This window comes from Bombina bombina, chromosome 10 (assembly GCF_027579735.1).
Source record: "Bombina bombina isolate aBomBom1 chromosome 10, aBomBom1.pri, whole genome shotgun sequence".
NCBI classification, from domain to species: Eukaryota; Metazoa; Chordata; class Amphibia; order Anura; family Bombinatoridae; genus Bombina; species Bombina bombina.
This window is the reverse complement of record NC_069508.1, coordinates 203637533-203661379: the sequence shown is the minus strand read 5'-3', so window position 1 is coordinate 203661379 and position 23847 is coordinate 203637533. Positions and strand designations below refer to the sequence as shown.

Genomic DNA, 23847 nt, shown 5'->3' with positions numbered 1-23847 from the left:
AAGCAGCCATAGACAATGCATAAATGAATGAGTGCCGTGTTGCAACGCTATTTGTGGATAATGACATTTGTATTTCATATACATTTTCAGATGTCAAAAAATATTATTTTGTACATTTTTTTCCCAAACATTTAAACAATGTATAAAACATTCTTAGCTCACAAGCTATTTAAAAGCAGCTGATTTAGCCAGGGATTCATAGTTTGGCTACCCCTGGAATAGAGTATAAGCTTGAAACAATACAAAATCTATTTCTTTTAGTCTAAATGAAAGTTCAAGTGTGATACACAATGCCAGTTAATGCTTCTGAAATCTCAGCCCCAGAATAATTCCCGAAAAGACATTGCTAACCATGTAAAACTATGCTGACGAGGGAACTATATATGCAATTGTCCATTAAGAGCTGAATTGTGCATTAACAACTGGGCTGAAACCACAGGCTCATTTGACTTTGAACATTAAATAGCACCTAAATTATGTATCCAGCAATGAAAGGCAAGTGTTATATCCACTCATCATAAGGTGTTCAAAGCACTTTTTTTATTATTAATATCATCCTTTCCCTCAGCAATCCATTATAAGGCACCAATACATATATTGACCAGATCTTTCGGATCTTAGTTATTTTGAGATAGTCTTTCTGGTTAAAGGGTAAAGTTTGTATACAAATAGAGTTTGTGCAGGAGCAGTGGTTGCTATGAAAAATACATATGTTAGTGTTCTTGTAACAGAACCTATTCAAACCTACAGAACATATTCAAACTGATTTTTTAACCCCTTTAATGTCCTGTTTTCATCATGCACATCACTGACTTTATGCAAATGATGAACCGTGTTAGTCATGAACGATAATCGCCAATCCAATTCTGTTTTCATCTATAGGGAAGGGACAGGAAACCACAACACTTTCTTTCATGATTTGGATAGAACATACAATTTTAAACAATTTCTATTATTCAATTTGCTTCATTCTCTTGTTATCCTTTGCTGAAGGAATAACATTGCACTACTGGCAGGCAGCTAGCTGAACACATCTAGTTAGCCAATCACAAGAGACAAATGTGTGCAGGCACCAATCAGCAGTTAGTTCCCACTAGTGTAGGATATATGCGTATTTTCAACAACAGATACCAAGAGAACAAAGCAAATTTGAAAATAGAAGTGAACTTAAAAGTGACTTAAAATACTTTCCTATCCCATTAATGGGAGTGCCTGTGACGTTGCCACAAATGTGTACTGATGTTACAGAATGAGGGGAATATGGAAATAGCAGACAGTGAAGGGAGCTGGATAGGAAGAGATTGTTCAGCTCTCTTTATTAGTCACAGAACCCCAAGACCCCCATGTGAAAGAGAATTGCTCCCAAAAATGGGCTCAATAAAAACAATTATTTCTAGAGACCCCAATAAAGTTATTTTATGATGAACAAGTCCCTCTCTTAAAGGGACAATGAACCCAAATTTTTTCTTTTGTGATGCAGAGCATGAAATTCTAAGCAACTTTCTAATTTACTCCTATTATCAAATTTTCTTCATTCTCTTGGTATCTTTATTTGAAATGCAAGAATGTAAGTTTAGATGCCGGTCCATTTTTGGTGAATAACCTGGGTTGTTCTTGCTGATTGGTTGATAAATTCATCCACCAATAAAAAAGTGTTCTCCAGAGTTATAAACCAAAAAAAAACTTAGATGCATTCTTTTTCAAATAAAGATAGCAAGAGAACAAAGAAAAATTTGATAATAGGAGTAAATTAGAAAGTTGCATGCTCTGTCTGAATCGTTAAAGAAAAAAATTGCGTGCAGTGTCCCTTTAATTAAATATCTGGATTTTGTCTGTATAACCTGATGATCACTGTGATCAACTGTGCTTTTAGCTCTAAACTGCCTCAAAGGGTCCCTCTGGTTGTATAACCCCAGATGCCAGTATAGCCCCTTTTTCATATTGATCTACCCTACATGACAATTTAGTAAGATAATGTCAGTACCAATCATATAAATATAATAATTATATATTTGCTGGGCCTGCACAGGAGTAGGAAAAAGGATTAACAGTGAAGGGGCTAAAAAGCCACGGATATGGGTATTTTTCAAGGGTTCTTTTATAAAAGCAGCAATGTGGCAGCCTAGTGAAGGAGCTAAATCAATTGCATTAAAAAAAAGTTAAAAAAGCATTTATATAGCCATAAAAATACAGTAAAAAAGCTAACGAGAAAATATCACACAAACATCACTGTACAAATGTAAAAAATGAAAGACATCGTTACCTCAAAAAAAGAATGCAGACGAGTTGTAGGGTAACGGCTCACAGAGCAGTCACTTTGGTGATTTTATCTTAATTTAAAATAAAGAATAACCCAGTTGTTTAACATTAAACCTTTTTATTTCTCACAGTTACATCAGGAATAAAGGATCATTTACATTCAGTTATGTATCTCTTTAAGGACCCTCTGGATGTGTATATACCATCCTGGGCTTTAAGTACAATAATGACATATATACACAACCAGATCATCTAAAATTGTGTGCAGTTATTACATGTTAGACTGTGATAGGTTAGATCAGTGCAGGATCTTACTTTTCTGTTATTTTATAAGCCCCAGCAAAGGAAACCAGGAAACATACTCAAATACATATGTTTAAAGGGTTTAACCCTAGAAGCTCTGACATAAACAATGAAAGTTTTGGTACTAAAATAACATTTGTAAATGTTTATAAAACATTTAGGGCTAGATTAAAAGTGGAGCCCACTCGACAGCACAGGGTGCGTTATCTTTTAAGCGAACTTGGGAAAGAAAATCACACAATCTAGTTTTACAAGAGGATGATTAAATATTTTAACAAAAGCATCTTAACAAGGCCAAAACTTTCTTTATCACACCCTATATATTTAATGGATAGCATGAGGAGCACTATTAGTGCATACTGATTGTGCTCGTATTACAAGTGGGGAGTTAAAGGAACAGTCTATTAAAAAAAAAAAATCCATGATTCAGATAAAGCAGCAATTTTAAGCAACTTTCTAATTTACTCCTATTATCAAATTTTCTTCATTCTTTTGGTATCTTCATTTGAAAAAGCAACAATGTAAGCTTAGGAGCCGGACCATTTTTGGTTCAGCACCTGGGTAGTGCTTTCTGATTGGTGTCTAAGAAAAGATACCAAGAGAACGAAGAAAATTTGATAATAGGAGTAAATAAGAAAGTTGCTTAAAATTGCATGCTCTATCTGGATCATGAAACTTTAATTTTGACTGGACTATCCCTTTAAGTGTTACACCAAGCACAATCCAAAATATATCCTCCTACCTAGGTATCTCTTTAACACAGAAAATCGTGGTAACAAAGCAAATTTGATCATATAAGTAAAATTGTATGTTCTCTCTGAACCACAAAAGAAAATATTTGGATTTCATATCTCTTTAACTCCTCCACAAAGGATACCAACAAAAAAAAAGCTAATTTTATAATATAAGTAAATTGCAAAGCTGTTTAAAGTGGCACTTTCTAAATGAAACATGGACATTTTATTTTGACTTTACTGAATCTTTAACAAAGGACACCAATGGGAGGAAATAAATTTGATAATATAAATAAAATTAAAAGATTTTCAAAATTGCACGCTCTTTCTGAAAAATTGTTTAATTTTCACACCCATGTCCCTTTAATACTCCTTTAACCAGCTGATAATAAAATTACTAGGTGAATTTGGGCAAAGCATAAACTTGATACAGATGTAAGCATTTATTTCACAATTGTGCGAAAATGACCTGTTAGTTCTAGTTCTCGTGATCAGATAAAGAAAGTTAATTTGCTTATTGAAATAAAAAGAAATCCTACTATGCGGAGTATAAACATAAAAAAAGTGACAAGACAATGGCATTAAGATACTTCAGCACCTAGTTTACCTGCAGCTCAGCGAATTGGAGTGAGCTGCAATTCGCTTTGGAACTGAAAGGTTTAGAGAAAAACTAACAGCAGCCGGCGCCAGGGTCATTTAATAAGATTGAAGATGTCTTTTTTCTCTCTCCATATACCAGAGTATTTAATAATACACTACACGCAGCATCACCACTTAAACTGTTACTTAGGAAATATGTCTGTGCATTTATAGAGGTAATGCATGAGAGATGGACAAGAACGCTTCACATTTAGATCAGAACGTAAGGATAGTTCTTAACGTCTAAACAAGAACCGCGTATGGATGGCAACCACATACAGATTTAAACCAACTCATTACAAACAGTGCATCAGAGACTGAAAAATGACAGCAGACTGCTTTCTACAATTCTATTTCTGGCTTTAAGGCAATATATTTAAGGGACAGTTAATGCCTTAATAGTTTAATATAGTTATGCATAAACAAACAACTTTGCAACATACTTTAGATATTTTGCCCCCTTTCATTTAATTAAGCTTTTTTTGTGGCTTTTCTAATTCTCAGAAGTGAAAATGCACACAGCAGACGTCTCAAGCCTAACCATGATACATATATTTCCCTTATTGGCTTTAACAGATAATAATTCAATTTATACTAATATTATGATTGGACTATCATTGTCAGCTGCCGACTCAAGTCATGATTGGCTCCTCTAAATGAGGCAAATGGTGGGTGGACTTTAGCTATTAACAAAAGATTGCAACAAAAAAACATTTTAATTTGTTTTAAAAATGTTTAGACTTGGCTGATACATTAGTCTATGGCAAGACAACAGAAATATCTTGTAATAACAAGGTGTTTGCTGTCCCTTTAAAGGGACACTAAACACTTTGATCTGATAATATAAAATGATAAATCATATGTATATATAAAAAAAACTCTGCAATATACTTTCATTTTTATTTCGTCCCCTTTTCCTGTAATTCCATTCTGAAATTGTGAGTTTTTCAGTTCCTGTTAGAAAAGAAAGTGCAGGACACTGTTATATTGCACAGTCATTGGCTGCACACTCTAGTGACCTATTTATAATGGTCCATAATTGGCCATAGAAGAGAAGGTAACCTAAGTTACAACATGGCAGTTCCCATTGTTTTATAGACACTACAACTTTGACACCCCCTGCCATGTTTTTTGTTTTTTTTTACTTTACTATCCCTTTAAAATGCTTTAGTTACTATGGGATGTAAATGTAAAGACTACATCTGAATTGCTACTTAAAATACAAACCAAATACATCATGAATCCGCTTGTATTTGCTATAACGTGTTGTGGAGGAACAATGGGGTGTTTTTCTTTCTTTCTTTGCAATAATATATGTCAGCCCTTCAATAAACTAATCCTTATTTGTACCTTTGTTGACTGTATTTGTCTGTATATTAATTATAAATGCGATTGTCAAAACACAAAGAGGAAATCATGTCCTAAATTGTTCTGTCACTCTCAGAATGAACTCATCCATTAATCCAGGATTTTGACCCAAATATTTGATTTGTTAAAGCCAGACAGTATAGTTTTTTTATGTAAAAGTCAATAGTGAATGACAGATCTGTACAAGAACAGGGAAGAAGAAAGGTTGTTTTAAAACAAAGATTTTCTGAGCCAAAAACTAATTTCAGCTAAAATGAGATTTCTTTAGCCTATGTACCGATGGTGAAAAAAAAGAATAAATCTCTGTTTTTTTTTCACATTACTTAATTCAATTCACCTTGGTCATTCAAACATCTGAAAACCAGTCGTCTCTCCTAAGTGGAACAAGAATTGCAAGAAAATACCTTTTTCTTTACCTAGTTGTGTTATAGGGTGATTTACAATAAAATCATCAGAAAATCTGTGTGTGGTCAGGTATCTTCTGAGAAAATAAAAAAATAATCATGTTGATTATATACCTAACAGTGGTATTGTAAATAGACATTCCAATACAATAATGCAATTCTCTCATCCATGTATAGCTTTCTGGTAACTATGGGAAAGATCACGGTCATGTTAAAGGGACACTAAATCCAATTTTTTAATGATTCAGACAGAGTATGCAATTTTAAACAACTTTCTAATTTACTCCAATAATAAAATTTTCTTTTTTTCTCTTGATATGTTTATTTTAAAAAGCAGGAATGCAAGCTTAGGAGCTGGCCCATTTTTGGTTAAGTACCTGACTAGCGCTTGCTGATTGGTGGCTAAATGTATAAACATTTTGGTGTAGACTGTCCCTTTACAGTGACATGCACAAGAAATACTGCACATGTGTCGCCTGTCAGCATTACTACACACTGGTGCAATCACTAAACTTGCAACAACATACGGGCACTTCAACCTTTGATGTCATCAGTAAACCTGCAACAACATACAGACACATCAACCTGTGATGTCATCAATAAACCTGCAACAACATACAGACACTTCAACCTATGATGTCATTAGTACACCTGCAACAACATACAGGTACTTCAACCTGTTATGTTATTACTAAACCTGCAACAACATACAGGCACTTTAATCTGTGATGTCATCAGTAAACCTGCAACAACATACAGGCACTTCAACCAGTGATGTCATCACTAAACCTGCAACAACATACAGTCTCTTTAAACTGTGATGTCATCACAAAACCTCAAACAACATACAGGCACTTCAACCTGTGATGTCATCACTAAACCTGCAAAAACATACAGGCACTTCAACCTACGATGTCATCAGTAAACCTGCAACAACATTCAGGCACTTCAACCTATGATGTCATCAGTAAACCTGCAACAACATACAGGCACATCAACCTGTGATGTCATCAATAAACCTGCAACAACATACAGGGCACTTTAACCTGTGATATCATCACTAAACCTGCAAGAACATACAGGCACTTCAACCTATGATGTTATAAGTAAACCTTCAACAACATACAGGCACATCAACCTGTGATGTCATCAATAAACCTGCAACAACATACAGGGCACTTCAATCTGTGATGTCATCACTAAACCTGCAACAACATACAGGCAATTCAACCTATGATGTCATCAGTAAACCTGCAACAACTTACATACACATAAACCTGTGACGTCTTCAATAAACCTGCAACAACATACAGGCACTTTAACCTATGATATCATCAGTACACCTGCAACAACATACAGGCACATACACTTGTGATGTCATCAATAAACCTGCAACAACATACAGGGCACTTCAACCTGTGATGTCATCACTAAACCTGCAACAACATACAGGCAATTCAACCTATGATGTCATCAGTAAACCTGCAACAACTTGCAGACACATAAACCTGTGACGTCTTCAATAAACCTGCAACAACATACAGGCACTTCAACCTGTGATATCATCTGTAAACCTGCAACAACATACAGGCACATACACCTGTGATGTCATCAATAAACCTGTAACAACATACAGGCACTTCAACCTATGATGCTATCAGTAAAACCTGCAACAGCATCCAGGTACTTCACCCTATGATGCTATCACTAAACCTGCAACACCATACAGGCACTTCAACCTGTGATGTCATCAATAAACGTGCAACAACATACAGGCACTTCAACCGGTGCTGTCATCACTAAACCTGCAACAACATACAGGCACTTCAACCTATGATGTCCTTAATAAACCTGCAACAAAATACAGGCACTTCAAACTGTGATGTCCTCAATAAACCTGTAACAACATACAGGTACTTAAACCTGTGATGTCATTACTAAACCTGCAACAACATACAGGGACTTAAACCTGTGATGTCATCAATAAACCTGTAACAACATACAGGTACTTAAACCTGTGATGTCATTACTAAACCTGCAACAACATACAGGTACCTAAACATATGATATCATTACTAAACCTGCAACAACATACAGGCACATCAACTTGTGATATCCTCAGAAAACCTCAAACAACATAAAGACACTTTAATCTGTGATGTCATCAGTAAACTGGCAAATTTATCACTTTGTAATTAATTGCTATATATTGCTTACAGTCATAAACATACTCATTTGCCATATTCTCACTGCTTATATTCTTAAATGTTGTTAATCCTTTATTAAATGTTACAATAATAAAAAATCAGACCCTCATCTGAATTTAAACTATAAACCACCACAATAAAGCACAAAGACTTGCTGCTAAGCTACATAACCTGTATTTTCTGTAAGAGCTAAATATTCCCAGTCACGCCAAAAGCCACTAAGATATATCTCTTTAAATGTCCATGAAAACCATTAACAGCTTTTGAAAGTCAGTGTGACTAAAGTTTCTTATATCATCACATTGAGAAATTTAGACAGACTTACACATTCTCTCTGCTTAATATCTCAAAATTTAAACCACTGAACATATTTACTCCAAATATAGTGGTCACTAATCATTACTTGATGCCAGACTTCAGCCAAAGTGAGCTTCTGAAAATATTAATTTATAATATTATAGCAAGCCAGTTTGGTATTAATCTGAGAGGCATATTAAGAAGTTTTTAAAAGATCAGACATAAAGGACAGTAAGTTGTGTGCACGTGCATTTCACATCTGGTCCATGCTGTGATGTTTGCAAATCTGTGCATGTTACAACAATGTTATAAGTCAAATTTAACAAGGGCAGTGTATTTGACTTTTATGTCTATTTAAAATTAATGTTCATTTGTGACATGCACCAGATATGTTTCCTAACTGTTTATTTGTTTTGATTAAAGGGACACTAAAGTCTTGTTTTATTAATCAATGTATAAATTATCCATTGCATTGCAAAAGATCTGTATGCAAAATAATATTTAAAAAGAAATTTAAAAGTGCCATTTTAAGAAAAGTATGCACATAAATGAGCCCCTGCACATATGAACCAGTTATAGGGACATCAAGGTGCACTGTTGCTATCTTATAACATTGTGTTTAACCAACCGACGGTGTAACGTCAACTTCAGATTAGCAAATCACTACTGGGAACTATCAGAACACATTTGGTGAGCCAATGACAAAAAGCATAAATGTGCAGCCACCAATCACAGGCTAACTCCCAGTAGTGCATGGCTGCTGTTGAGGATATGCACATATGCTTTTAATCAAAGGATACAAAAGAACAAAGTAAATATGACAACAGTAGTCAATATTAAAGTTTTAATTGCTCTATTGGAATCACAAAAGTTTAATTCTGACTTTCATATCCCCTTAAATTACAGGGTGGAGGATAACAGGCTAAATAGAGATTTTTTAAGTTTAACGTCCCTTTAAATGCAGTGTATCAAGCATAATTTTGTGGTATAAAGATATTCCGTCATCATATTTTTAGATTTCTTTTCTTCAGTGGAACAATTCTCACCACAGCTATAAACAGCTGACTTTTTCAGAACAAAAGATTTTTTTTCTTTAAAAGAAAGAACAGGAATGCAAGTTCAGTCTTATAAGTGTAAGGTTGTAAAACCAGTTTAGTGAGCTGCCACTAAATCCTATTGAAAACAAAAGTGCTTTATGTCCTGTCTTGGGTTTAGGGCACTGAGTTCCGTAAAATGAAATCCTGTGTTTTTCTGTGTGTTGGTTTTAATCTGATTCATTCTTCTAATAGAGCGTACAGAGCAAAGGAATTAAGATCTCACAGATAACACATTCATCAGGTCAATTGGAAATTCAGGTTAGAAAAAAACTTGCTATGAAATGAAGCCGTCCGTTTAACCCAAACTTTTGTGTATAAATATACAATATGGTTTTAAAGCATGTCAGGACTTCAAAAGTGTGTGCCAAAAATAATCAATTCACTAAAAGAAAGAAATCTCTCTCTTACTTTGTCCTTGTCTATCTCCCTCTTTTCTATCTATCTATCTATCTATCTATCTATCTATCTATCCAGGGGCAGAATTACTGGTGATGAACGGGGTGCCACTGCATCTCACCTGAGGGCTGGAGGGACGGACCACCAGAGCAGCTATGCAGCCCCAAGGATTTTAAAGTACTAAATAAATACTATGCTACCATACGCTGCCACATGCATCACATGACTGTGCTGGGCGAAATTTTTAAATAACAATTGCAGGAGCCTCGGAAATGGAAGCAGCCTGTGAGCCCCTCAAGTCATTGGAATCAGTCGTCTACAAAAGTCTTGGTATCTGCTGTGATTTCATAGCGCACTGCATTGTGACGATGAAGCGCAAAAAGTCAAGAGAGAAGAATATATATGGTGAGCAACATCTAGGAAAGGAGGGAGATGCATCATAGCTGCAGACAGATGTGAGAGATCGGAGGGCTTCTGTGGCTGTGTAGAGCTAATATATTGCTTTGGCGCCAGGATGTGCCGTACCACAGTTCTTTGCTATACCTTGCAGTCCTCAATAAGGGAGAGCAAGTTAACAGACACGTAAGAACTGCTTGTGCAGCTAACCGCAAATCTGCAGGGTGCGGCATTGCACAAGCAGTTCACAAGAACTGCTTGTGCAATGTTAAATGCCGACAGCGTATGCTGTCAGCATTCAGCGATGTCTGTCAGACATGATCCGCTGAGCGGATCATGTCGGACAGACCATTAATAAATCGGCCCCATAGTATGTAATGCAATCTATATAATACACATACACTATGTAATGTAATCTATATAATACACATATAGTATGTAATGTAATCTATATAATACACATATAGTATGTAATGTAATCTATATAATACACATATAGTATGTAATGTAATCTATATAATACACATATAGTATGTAATGTAATCTATATAATACACATACGCTATGTAATGTAATCTATATAATACACATATAGTATGCAATGTAATCTATATAATACACATATAGTATGTAATGTAATCTATACAATACACATATAGTATGTAATGTAATCTATACAATACACATATAGTATGTAATATAATCTATATAATACACATATAGTATGTAATGTAATCTATATAATACACATATAGTATGTAATGTAATCTATACAATACACATATAGTATGTAATATAATCTATATAATAAACATATAGTATGTAATGTAATCTATATAATACACATATAGTATGTAATGTAATCTATATAATACACATATAGTATGTAATGTAATCTATATAATACACATATAGTATGTAATGTAATCTATATAAAACACATATAGAATGTAATGTAATCTATATAATACACATATAGTATGTAATGTAATCTATATAATACACATATAGTATGTAATGTAATCTATACAATACACATATAGTATGTAATGCAATCTATATAATACACATATAGTATGTAATGTAATCTATATAATACACATATAGTATGTAATGTAATCTATATAAAACACATATAGTATGTAATGTAATCTATATAATACACATATAGTATGTAATATAATCTATATAATACACATATAGTATGTAATATAATCTATATAATACACATATAGTATGTAATGTAATCTATATAATACACATATAGTATGTAATGTAATCTATATAATACACATATAGTATGTAATGTAATCTATACAATACACATATAGTATGTAATGTAATCTATATAATACACATATAGTATGTAATGCAATCTATATAATACACATATAGTATGTAATGTAATCTATACAATACACATATAGTATGCAATGTAATCTATATAAGACACATATAGTATGTAATGTAATCTATATAATACACATATAGTATGTAATGTAATCTATAAAATACACATAAAGTATGTAATGTAATCTATATAAAACACATATAGTATGTAATGTAATCTATATAATACATATATAGTATGTAATGTAATCTATAAAATACACATAAATTATGCAATGTAATCTATATAAAACACATATATAGTATGTAATGTAATCTATATAATACACATATAGTATGTAATGTAATCTATATAATACACATATATAGTATGTAATGTAATCTATATAAAACACATATAGTATGTAATGTAATCTATACAATACACATATAGTATGTAATGTAATCTATGTAATACACATATAGTATGTAATGCAATCTATATAATACACATATAGTATGTAATGTAATCTATACAATACACATATAGTATGCAATGTAATCTATATAAAACACATATAGTATGTAATGTAATCTATATAATACACATATAGTATGTAATGTAATCTATAAAATACACATAAAGTATGTAACGTAATCTATATAAAACACATATAGTATGTAATGAAATCTATATAATACACATATAGTATGCAATGTAATCTATAAAATACACATAAAGTATGCAATGTAATCTATATAATACAAATATATAGTATGTAATATAATCTATATAAAACACATATATAGTATGTAATGTAATCTATATAATACACATATAGTATGTAATGTAATCTATATAATACACATACGCTATGTAATGTAATCTATATAATACACATATAGTATGTAATGTAATCTATATAATACACATATAGTATGTAATGTAATCTATATAAAACACATATAGTATGTAATGTAATCTATATAATACACATATAGTATGTAATGTAATCTATATAATACACATATAGTATGTAATGTAATCTATATAATACACATATAGTATGTAATGCAATCTATATAATACACATATAGTATGTAATGTAATCTATACAATACACATATAGTATGCAATGTAATCTATATAAAACACATATAGTATGTAATGTAATCTATATAATACACATATAGTATGTAATGTAATCTATAAAATACACATAAAGTATGTAATGTAATCTATATAAAACACATATAGTATGTAATGTAATCTATATAATACATATATAGTATGTAATGTAATCTATAAAATACACATAAATTATGCAATGTAATCTATATAAAACACATATATAGTATGTAATATAATCTATATAATACACATATAGTATGTAATGTAATCTATATAATACACATATATAGTATGTAATGTAATCTATATAAAACACATATAGTATGTAATGTAATCTATACAATACACATATAGTATGTAATGTAATCTATAAAATACACATAAAGTATGCAATGTAATCTATATAATACAAATATATAGTATGTAATATAATCTATATAAAACACATATATAGTATGTAATGTAATCTATATAATACACATATAGTATGTAATGTAATCTATATAATACACATATATAGTATGTAATGTAATCTATATAAAGCACATATAGTATGTAATGTAATCTATATAATACACATATAGTATGTAATGTAATCTATATAAAACACATATACGCCTAGATTACGAGTTGTGTGTTAACAGGGGTGCGTTGCTAACTTGCAGTTTATTGTCACCACTCACTTTCCTGCAGCGCAGGTATTACAGGTTTTTATCAACCCGGCGTTAACAGGCAAGAAGTCAGCGTAGAGCAAAATTGCGCTCCACACTGCACTCCAATACCAGCGCTGCTTAAGTGAGTGGTGAGCTGGTTATACGTGCTCGTGCACGATTTCCCCATAGACATCAATGGGGAGAGCCGGCTGAGAAAGAGTCTAACACCTGCAAAAAAGCAGCGTAAAGCTCAGTAACACAGCCCCATAGATTCCTATGGGGAAACTACATTTATGTTTACACCTAACACCCTAACATGAACCCCGAGTCTAAACACCCCTAATCTTACACTTATTAACCCCTAATCTTCCGCCCCCGACATCGCCGCCACCTACATTATACTGATTAAACCCTAACCTGCCACTCCGGACATCGCCACCACCTACATTATACTGATTAACCCCTAATCTGCCGCCCCCGACATCGCCGACACCTACATTATACTGATTAACCCCTAATCTGCTGCCCCCAACGTCGCCACCACTATAATAAACATATTAACCCTTAAACCGCCATACTCCTGCATCGCAAACACTATTTAAATATTATTAACCCCTAATCTGACGCCCCTAACATCGCCGCCACTATATTAAATTTATTAACCCCTAAACCTAAGTCTAACCCTAACACCCCCTAACTTAAATATAATTTAAATAAATCTAAATAAAAATTCCTATCAACTAAATAATTCATATTTAAAACTAAATACTTACCTATAAAATAAACCCTAAGCTAGCTACGATATAACTAATAGTTACATTGTATCTAGCTTAGGGTTTATTTTTATTTTACAGGCAAGTATGTATTTATTTTAATTAGGTAGAATAGTTACTAAATAGTTATTAACGATTTAATAACTACCTAGCTAAAATAAATACAAAATTACCTGTAAAATAAAACCTAACCTAAGTTACAATAACACCTAACACTACACTACAATTGAATAAATTCCCTACATTAAATACAATAAATTAAATAAAATTAGCTTAATTACCAAAAAAAACAAACACTAAATTACAGAAAATAAAAAACAAATTACAAGATCTTTAAACTAATTACACCTAATCTAATAGCCCTATCAAAATAAAAAAGCCCACCCAAAATAAAAAAAAAACCTAGCCTAAACTAAACTAAACTAAAATACCAATAGCCCTTAAAAGGGCCTTTTGCAGGGCATTGTCCCAAAGAAATCAGCTCTTTTACCTGTAAAAAAAAATACAAACAACCCCTCCCAACAGTAAAACCCACCACCCACACAACCAACCCCCCAAATAAAAGCCTAACTAAAAAAACCTAAGCTCCCCTTTGCCCTGAAAAGGGCATATGGATGGGCATTGCCCATAAAAGGGCATTTAGCTCCATTGCAGCCCAAAGCCCTAACCTAAAAAATAAAACCCACCCAATACACCCTTAAAAAATCCTAACACTAACCCACGAAGATTCACTTACCGGGAGAAGTCTTCATCCAAGCAGCAAGATGTCCTCAACGAAGCCGGCAGAAGTGGTCCTCCAAACGGGCAGAAGTCTTCATCCAGACGGAATCTTCTATCTTCATCCATCCGGCTTGGAGTGTCTCCATCTTCAAGACATCCGGCGCTGAGCATCCTCTTCCAACGACGTCTTCTTGATGAATGAAGGTACCTTTATATTACTTCATCCAAGATGGCGTCCCTTAGATTCTAATTGGCTGATATAATTCTATCAGCCAATTGGAATTAAGGTTGAAAAAATCCTGTTGCTGATGCAATCAGCCAATAGGATTGAACTTCAATCCTATTGGCTGATCCAATCAGCCAATAGGATTGAGCTCACATTCTATTGACTGATTGGAACAGCCAATAGAATGTGAGCTCAATCCTATTGGCTGATTGCATCAGCCAATAGGATTTTTTTAACCTTAATTCCGATTGGCTGATAGAATTATATCAGCCAATTAGAATCTAAGGGACGCCATCTTGGATGACATAATTTAAAGGTACCTTCATTCATCAAGAAGACGTCGTTGGAAGAGGATGCTCTGCACCGGATGTCTTGAAGATGGAGCTGCTCCGCGCCGGATGGATGAAGATAGAAGATGCCGTCTGGATGAAGATTTCTGCCCGTCTGGAGGACCACTTCTGCCGGCTTCGCTGAGGACATCTTGCCGCTTGGATGAAGACTTCTCCCGGTAAGTGAATCTTCGAGGGTTAGTGTTAGGATTTTATAAGGTTGTATTGGGTGGGTTTATTTTTTAGGTTAGGGATTTGGCCTGCAATAGAGCTAAATGCCCTTTTAAGGGCAATGCCCATCCAAATGCCCTTTTCAGGGCAATGGGGAGCTTAGGTTTTTTTAGTTAGGCTTTTATTTGGGGGGTTGGTTGTGTGGGTGGTGGGTTTTACTGTTGGGGGGGTTGTTTGTATTTTTTTTTTTTACAGGTAAAAGAGCTGATTTCTTTGGGGTAATGCCCCGCAAAAGGCCCTTTTAAGGGCTATTGGTAGTTTAGATTAGGCTAGGGGTTTACAGGTAAATTTGTATTTATTTTAGCTAGGTAGTTAATAACTATTTAGTAACTAGTCTACCTAGTTAAAATAAATACAATCTTGCCTGTAAAATAAAAATAAACCCTAAACTAGCTACAATGTAACTATTAGTTATATTGTAGCTAGCTTAGGGTTTATTTTATAGGTAAGTATTTAGTTTTAAATAGGAATAATTTAGGTAATGATAGTAATTTGTATTTAGATTTATTTAAATTATATTTAAATTATGGGGTGTTAGGGTTAGACTTAGGTTTAAAGGGTTAATAAATTTAGAATAGTGGCGGCGACGTTGGGGACGGCAGATTAGGGGTTAATAAGTATAATGTAGGTGGCAGCGATGTTGGGGGCAGCAGATTAGGGGTTAATAATATTTAACTAGTGTTTGTGAAGCGTGAGTGTGGCGGTTTAGGGGTTAATATGTTTATCTAGTGGCGGCGATGTCCGGAGCGGCATATTAGGGGTTAATAATTTTATTTTCGTGTTTGCAAAGCGGGAGGGCCTCCGTTTAAGGGTTAGTTAGGTAGTTTATGGGTGTTAGTGTACTTTTTAACACTTTAGTTATGAGTTTTATGCTACAGCTTTGTAGCGTAAAACTCATAACTACTGACTTTAAAATGCATTAAGAATCTTGTTGGTATAGGGTGTACTGCTCACTTTTTGGCCTCCCAGGAAAAACTTGTAATACCGGCGCTATGGAAGTCCCATAGAAAAAAGCCTTTACGAAATGTACGTGTTGATTAGCCATAAGGCCAAAAAGGTGAGCGGTACACCTATACCTGCAAGACTCGTAATACCAGCGGGCGTAAAAAAAGCAGCGTTAGGACCTGTTAACGCTGCTTTTTTACCTTAACGCACTACTCGTAATCTAGCCAATAGTATGTAATGTAATCTATATAATGCACATATATAGTATGTAATGTAATCTATACAATACACATATAGTATGTAATATAATCTATATAATACATATATAGTATGTCATATAATCTATGTAATACACATATATAGTATGTAATGTAATTTATATAATACACATATAGTATGTAAGGTAATCTATATAATACACATATATTGTATGTAATGTAATCTATATAATGCACATATATAGTATGCAATGTAATCTATACAATACACATATAGTATGTAATATAATCTATATAATACACATACACTATGTAATGTAATCTATATAATACACATATAGTATGTAATGTAATCTATATAATACACATACACTATGTAATGTAATCTATATAATACACATATAGTATGTAATGTAATCTATATAATACACATATAGTATGTAATATAATCTATATAATACACATACACTATGTAATGTAATCTATATAATACACATATAGTATGTAATGTAATCTATATAATACACATATAGCATGTAATGCAATCTATATAATACACATATAGTATGTAATGTAATCTATACAATACACATATAGTATGCAATGTAATCTATATAAAACACATATAGTATGTAATGTATATAATACACATATAGTATGTAATGTAATCTATATAATACACATATAGTATGTAATGTAATCTATATAATACACATATATAGTAAGTAATGTAATCTATATAATACACATATATAGTATGTAATGTAATCTATGTAATATACATATATAGTATGTAATATAATCTATATAATACATATATAGTATGTAATATAATCTATATAATACACATATAGTATGTAATGTAATCTATATAATACACATTTAGTATGTAATGAAATCTATATAATACACATATAGTATGTAATGTAATCTATATAATAAACATATAGTATGTAATTTAATCTATATAATAAACATATATAGGGAGAGAGACTAGAAATGTTGGTATCTGCCCAGGGAACTTATTACAGAAGTAAACACATCTAGCCACTATAATTTTGTTAAAAAGTCTCAATTGTTTTGCAGTTTATAATCTTCTCTGCTGAAGCCAATTAAGGAAAACTAAGTGGAAGGGTTATTTTGTGAAACCTGCCTTATTTGCTCTTAAATTATTGGAAAATTCTTAATTTTGTTACAGAATGTTTTTAAAGGGATATGAAACCCAAAAATATATGCTCATTTTACAGTGATATCTTAAGCTCAGACCTATTAGTGAATATATAATACTGCTTTAATAACATCTCTCTCCCTTGTCAGGTGTGATTGCACAACATCACAATATTAATACAGACGTATTAAATAGCTGCAGCCTATAGGAGGCACTGTGAGTCTATTTTTCAAGGGTGTGGTCATAAAGCTGTAAAATTGCATTTCTGCCCCTGAATGTTGCTCTGAACATATCAGATATTTGTAAAACAAACAGCCGCCTGGATTAGAAATAAATAACAAGCAATTGTATATATCAGGGGAAAAGACCACCGTGTGTCAATTTATAACGGTTTAAGTAAAGTGCAAACATAACAAATGCTTAACAACAATCTTACATAAAATAATCATTTTTTCTCTCCTTTTTGACGTTGACAGTAATGTGCTTTAAGCTACATGTTGCTATCATTATTGGCTGACACTTAGCATTTATAAACCATTTTGTAGTTTTATTGCAGTCTCTGTAAAGTGTGTGCAGCTATCATAGCCAATTGGTTTTCTGAGTGAACTACATCTCAGTTTTATCTGCAACTCTCTGTAAACTCAAAAGGGAATCATATGACCTGTTTGGTAAATACTTTCAAATTGTTTCAGGGCTGTTAAAATACCACTTTTGTAAAGTAAAAACAATCTCAATAGCAAAATGACTTCTTATGTACACATTATGGGGTAGATTTGTCAAACCCCGGACGGACATGATTCACTATAGCGAATCATGTCCGCCCTGCATCGCTAAATACCGACTGCATACGCTGTTGGCATTTAACATTGCACAAGCATTTCTGGTGAAGTGCTTGTGCAATGCCGCCCCCTGCACATTCAGAGGTGTCAATTATCCCGATCATATCCGGTCGGGATGATCGCTGTCTGCCACCTCAAAAGGGGCTGACCGCTGCTTCTTAATTTAAGTTTACGGCGAGCCAGAAACTTCGGGGGTAGATTGTAGCATCCGCTGCTTGGTAAATCTACCCCAGTAAGTATATATATCCGTCTGTCTATCTAATTATCATCTATCTGTCTGTCTCTCTGTATATCTATCTTCTTTAGGGAGCGTGGGACAAAGCACAATTTTTTCTTAAAAGCAAAATGTGTTTAATGTCCCTTTATCTAGCCCATGCAGTGGTAGTTTTAACAAAACTTATAAAAATTATACAGAAAGAATGAAATAGCTTCTGTTTTGTTTGCTTCAGATGGATATATTAAACACTTGAAAAAAATACAGAAACAATAACTAGCCAATGTGGTGTCACTTCAGCAATGCACATATAGAAATGAAAAACAATATATATATAAAACTGACTTGCCAATTTATTGAGGGCTGCAACACAGCTCATCTGCATGTCAATGATGATGTATCAAAATAGCATTGCATTACAGATCACTTAAAAATTAGCAAAACGTGCAGGACTAATCTGCTGGCACTACGTTCCTTAGTCGCTATTCTTAAGGCAAAAAAACAGATACAGATCCATATTCCACTATCCCTAGGTTTTCAAACTACAGCCCTAAAGAGCCACTAACAGAAGATTTTTCAGTAGCTTCAAATTATTAAAGGGAATCCAAATTTTTTCTTTCATGATTCAGATAGAGCATGCACTTTTAAGCAACTTTCTAATTTACAGCTATTAGCAATTTTTTGTTGTTCTCTTGCTATTTCAATTTAAAAAAGCAGGAGTCTAGGCTTAGGAGCCGGCCCATTTTTGGTTCAGTTCCTGGGTAGCGCTTGCTGATTGGTGGCTAACTGTACAAGTAATATTGAACTTTATACTAAGCCAGATATATTCTTTTGGCTATTAAACAGTAAATATATTCTAGATATAACTATGTATTAAAAGCATCAATATTCAAAGTAACATACTCTCTTACTGCCTGTTTTAGATCTGCCCCTAATTGTCCTTAAAATAAAAGATAAGGGAAAACCTAGGTTCCAACATGGTGGTGCCTATTACTTTATAAAAACTCTTTGCAATTGAGAAGAAAAAAACTAATTAGCTGAGATTACAAGAAAAAGGGACAAATCAATAAAGTGTTTCATTCAAAATTGTAATACCTACATTTATTTTAATTTTGAGTTTTATGTCCCTTTAAAGCTGTTTCAAGATCTGTTGTTTTATGAGGTCTTTTGTGAAATTCATAAAAGTAAAAAACCCAATTAGAAGCTCTGACGCTGACTTCGGGGAGTTTGTGAATTAGACTATAAGAATATTGCACTGTAATTAAAAAGGAAATGAAAGTCTAATTTATATTTACTTTGTATTTAACCAAACAAATACCACAATTTTAATGGGAACATACATTCCTACATGTACCACTATATATATATATATAAACACAAAAGTCTAAAGTGAATGAACATGTTTAAAATATATTTGCAGGTTTCTTGCCCTTAAAGGATCGTTAAACACATAGTTAAAGTACTGATTAAGAGCTGCAAAAGAACTACTGGTCCTGAGCGGAAGAGGTCAATGTTTTAAGATATATCAATAAAGTACATGTTTTAATATACTGGAAACCTTACCTCTCTCTCTCCTTTCTACCCTGGAACTGTGAATCTGTTTTAAACTTACACTTTTTGCTTTGTTACGGGTTCAGGAGAGCCTGAATAGTTCCGGAGTTCAGAACAGCCTACAACAGTAATACTCACCTGTTGTGTGTGTGACAGAGGCACGAATACCGCTACGTACAAGGAGGGTGAGTGATACGATACTTACCTGGCTTCATGCCATTGTGCATTATTAAGTATATTTTACAACAGTCACTTATATCATATGTGTTGTTGATGTGGTATGGATTACCTCTGCACGTAAGATCTGTCTACTAAGCAGGATTGTTGGATTGGATATAATATCTTTACAGCTAAGTGTATCCCGCGAAAAGTGGGACTCCAACTTAGGAGTGAATAGTTACGCTAGCTGAATTTTGCTTCACTAATTACCTGTTCATAAATATCTGCACACAAAAATTTGTAAACTTCATTGAAGAGGTCAATGAACCAATCAACAGTGGTAGTTGGCACAAACCAGCAAATCTGATTTTAAAATGCTCTGGGCACTGGCACAATAAAAATCATAGCCAGCTGCAAACTTTTGTTAAATGGTGAAGGTTTGGAAGGCATGAAATTTACCCGGGCCTAGAGCAGTACAGAAACTAAACACATGACTGGTGAGGCACGTTAACAGTAAATGATATTGCTCAGAGACAAAAACAATCACTTTTTATAAAAAAAACACCATTACCTTATAAACTGTTGTCTTTCTACTCTGTTTATTTTTTTAGAACATATCACCATCATTCCAATACATTCAATGGTACAGGACGGAAGGGTGAAACAGCTGCATACCCCCTATTATCGGGACCGGGAAGCTAGGGGCCTAACTACTGCAGCCTAGAGGACAGTGGGCAGTTTAGTAAACCTATGGGTGGGTTTTAGGGTACACAATCTGCATAAAACAGGGAGGGGGCATTAAAACAATGTTTCTGGATGGGGTTTTCGCTATCTTCAATAGGGGAAACAGGGACAGAAGTATAGAGCTTCACAACTGGGATAATGGGATTTCTGCACCTGACCTTACTGTTAGTGAATGTTTTAAATAGTTCTATTTCATTTCTTACAGCATCCAGAGCTCCAAAACATCCGCAATTTTGCCCTTCCTTATGAATCTCCCAGGAATGCTACACTGCAGCCCGACCATACCCACAACACACCTCAGCCTCAGACTGAGCTCATAGCCCCCCATGATTCAGCCCATGTGACTCCCTGACTCTGCCTCCAGCCCCTCAGTCTCATAAAATATTGCCAGGAATGATCTGAGATACTAAAATAAAGGAGAACACCGAAAAAAGATGAATAAATCATCAAAATAAATGTGAACCTTAAAAATATTAACAAAAAAATACATTTTAAATGAAAAAAAACCCCAGTTTGAATAGAATGAGCTTCCTATGCAACACAAAATCATATAAAGAAAACAAATAGCAAAAATGAGTAAAACTGTATTTTTCTTGTATTGTCACTACAGTTGTGAATTATCAATACTCCCTGCTGGAAAGTTCCAAACGTATCAATAAAAATGGCATCCAAACAAGATCTATTTCTTGGTTTCTAGTGTTCCATTTATAGACAGTAAAATGAAACATCCATTATTAAAGGGCCATAATACCCAAATGTTTAAACGTGATGCAGCATAGCTGTATAAAGCTGACTAGAAAATATCACCTGAACATCTCTATGTAAAAAAGAAAGATATTTTACCTCAAAAGTTTCTCAGTAGCCACATCCCATTGTAAAGGATTTCTAAGCAGCATATTAGTATGTCTGTCCTGGGACAGCTGAAGGGATGAGCCTCGTGCACTCTCATATTATTTCCCTATTCAGTGTAAGGAAGCTTACTATGAAATCTCATGAGAGTTAAGTCAAATCTCATGAGATCACAGTAAAAGAGTTCATGACCTCAGCACTGCTGATGCTGATTGGCTGCTGTTCATTTCTTCATTTTTTTTACCTGCAGCTGGGCAATAACTATAGTATAACTTTTTACACAGCACTTACTCTGGTGAGCTGAGGAAATTGTGAGGTAAAATATCTTCCTTTTTTACATAGAGATGCTCAGGTGATATTTTCTGTCAGCTTTTTACAGTTATACTGCATCACTTTCAAGTGATTTAGCATATGAGTATTATGTCCCTTTAAGAGCTCAGGGGCATGCACATGCCTTAGCAGTATTTGCAACAATGTATATAATATTACTATAAACATTATTGCAAACAGTGCAAACAAACTGCTGTATTCAATCGATTTAAGATGAATTTTTACCTTACTGTCCCTTTAATCTAGTTTAGTAACTACTTTTAATTATATTTAAACCTCCAAAATACAACATAAAAATATCATGCTCTAAATGCCCCAGAGGCGGAACTTTTTTCCCTTTCTGTGATGACATCTTTTTAGTCAATAAATTTCTGCAGGTCATTTTGAAATTAAATACAATTTTAAATTAGGCAATTATACTAAAGCACCAGCTCAATTGCAATATACTGATTAACTGGAGAATAAAGCAAATTTTAAAGTTTTATATATTATATTGCAGCTGATAAAAAGTGGCAGTTATCAATAAATGCGCTGCTGCTTTGCAGTGCTACCCCATATTTGATTGTTCTCTTCAAACAGTGCTTCGCTGTGGCTGCACTGTGTGAAGGAAAATATACACAATGCAGCCAGAGCAAAGCGCTGTTTAAAGAGAACAGCCTGTGGTGGAGCAGCGCTGCAAAGCGTAAGGGCTAATGGTTCCCTCATGTGGCCCATTCTTTCTGCAGACATGCTGCATTTTCTGTGATGACGACTCAGATCATAGCATGTTCTGCCTTGGTGCTAAATGCTATGAAGGTTTAGAGCAGAGCTTTCCAAACTTTTCATGTTGGTGACACACTTTTTAGACCTACATCATTTTGCGACACAGTAATTCAGTTGTACTGGCAAACAGGAGGTTAAACTAACTTGTTTTAAGAGATACAGACACATACATATATTATATAATAACTAAATGTATTTACAAGTAACAGTAAGTATGTGCAAGAATTAATAACACCAATAGCTACTTACTATTTTAATGGGATGTATGAGATTCAGGTGATGAACACAGTTTCTGAATATTTAGTAGAATATTAGATAAAGACGCTCGCATTTCACCATCAAGCATTTTTAAGCTTCTACTTCCTATCCATATATCAAGAGCAGGAGCAGCAATGCACTACTGGGAGCTAGCTGCAAAAAATTAAAAACGCTTTGACTTCTGACTTCAGCTCAGTGTTAAAGCTGCTGCCCTCAGAGCTCTGCAAGTCCAACTGACTAGTGCCCGCGCTGCAAACGCACTGCTATCCCACTCACTGACTACACATACAGTCACAAGCCGATTGAGGAGACTACAC

General features: G+C 33.7%; 1 protein-coding gene across 9 annotated transcripts in view; it reads right to left on the bottom strand.

Moving 5' to 3' along the window:
• The window catches only part of NFIA (nuclear factor I A), a 761934-nt gene that overhangs the window by 359441 nt on the left and 378646 nt on the right, over nt 1-23847 (bottom strand). The gene's annotated exons all lie outside the window — the stretch shown is intronic.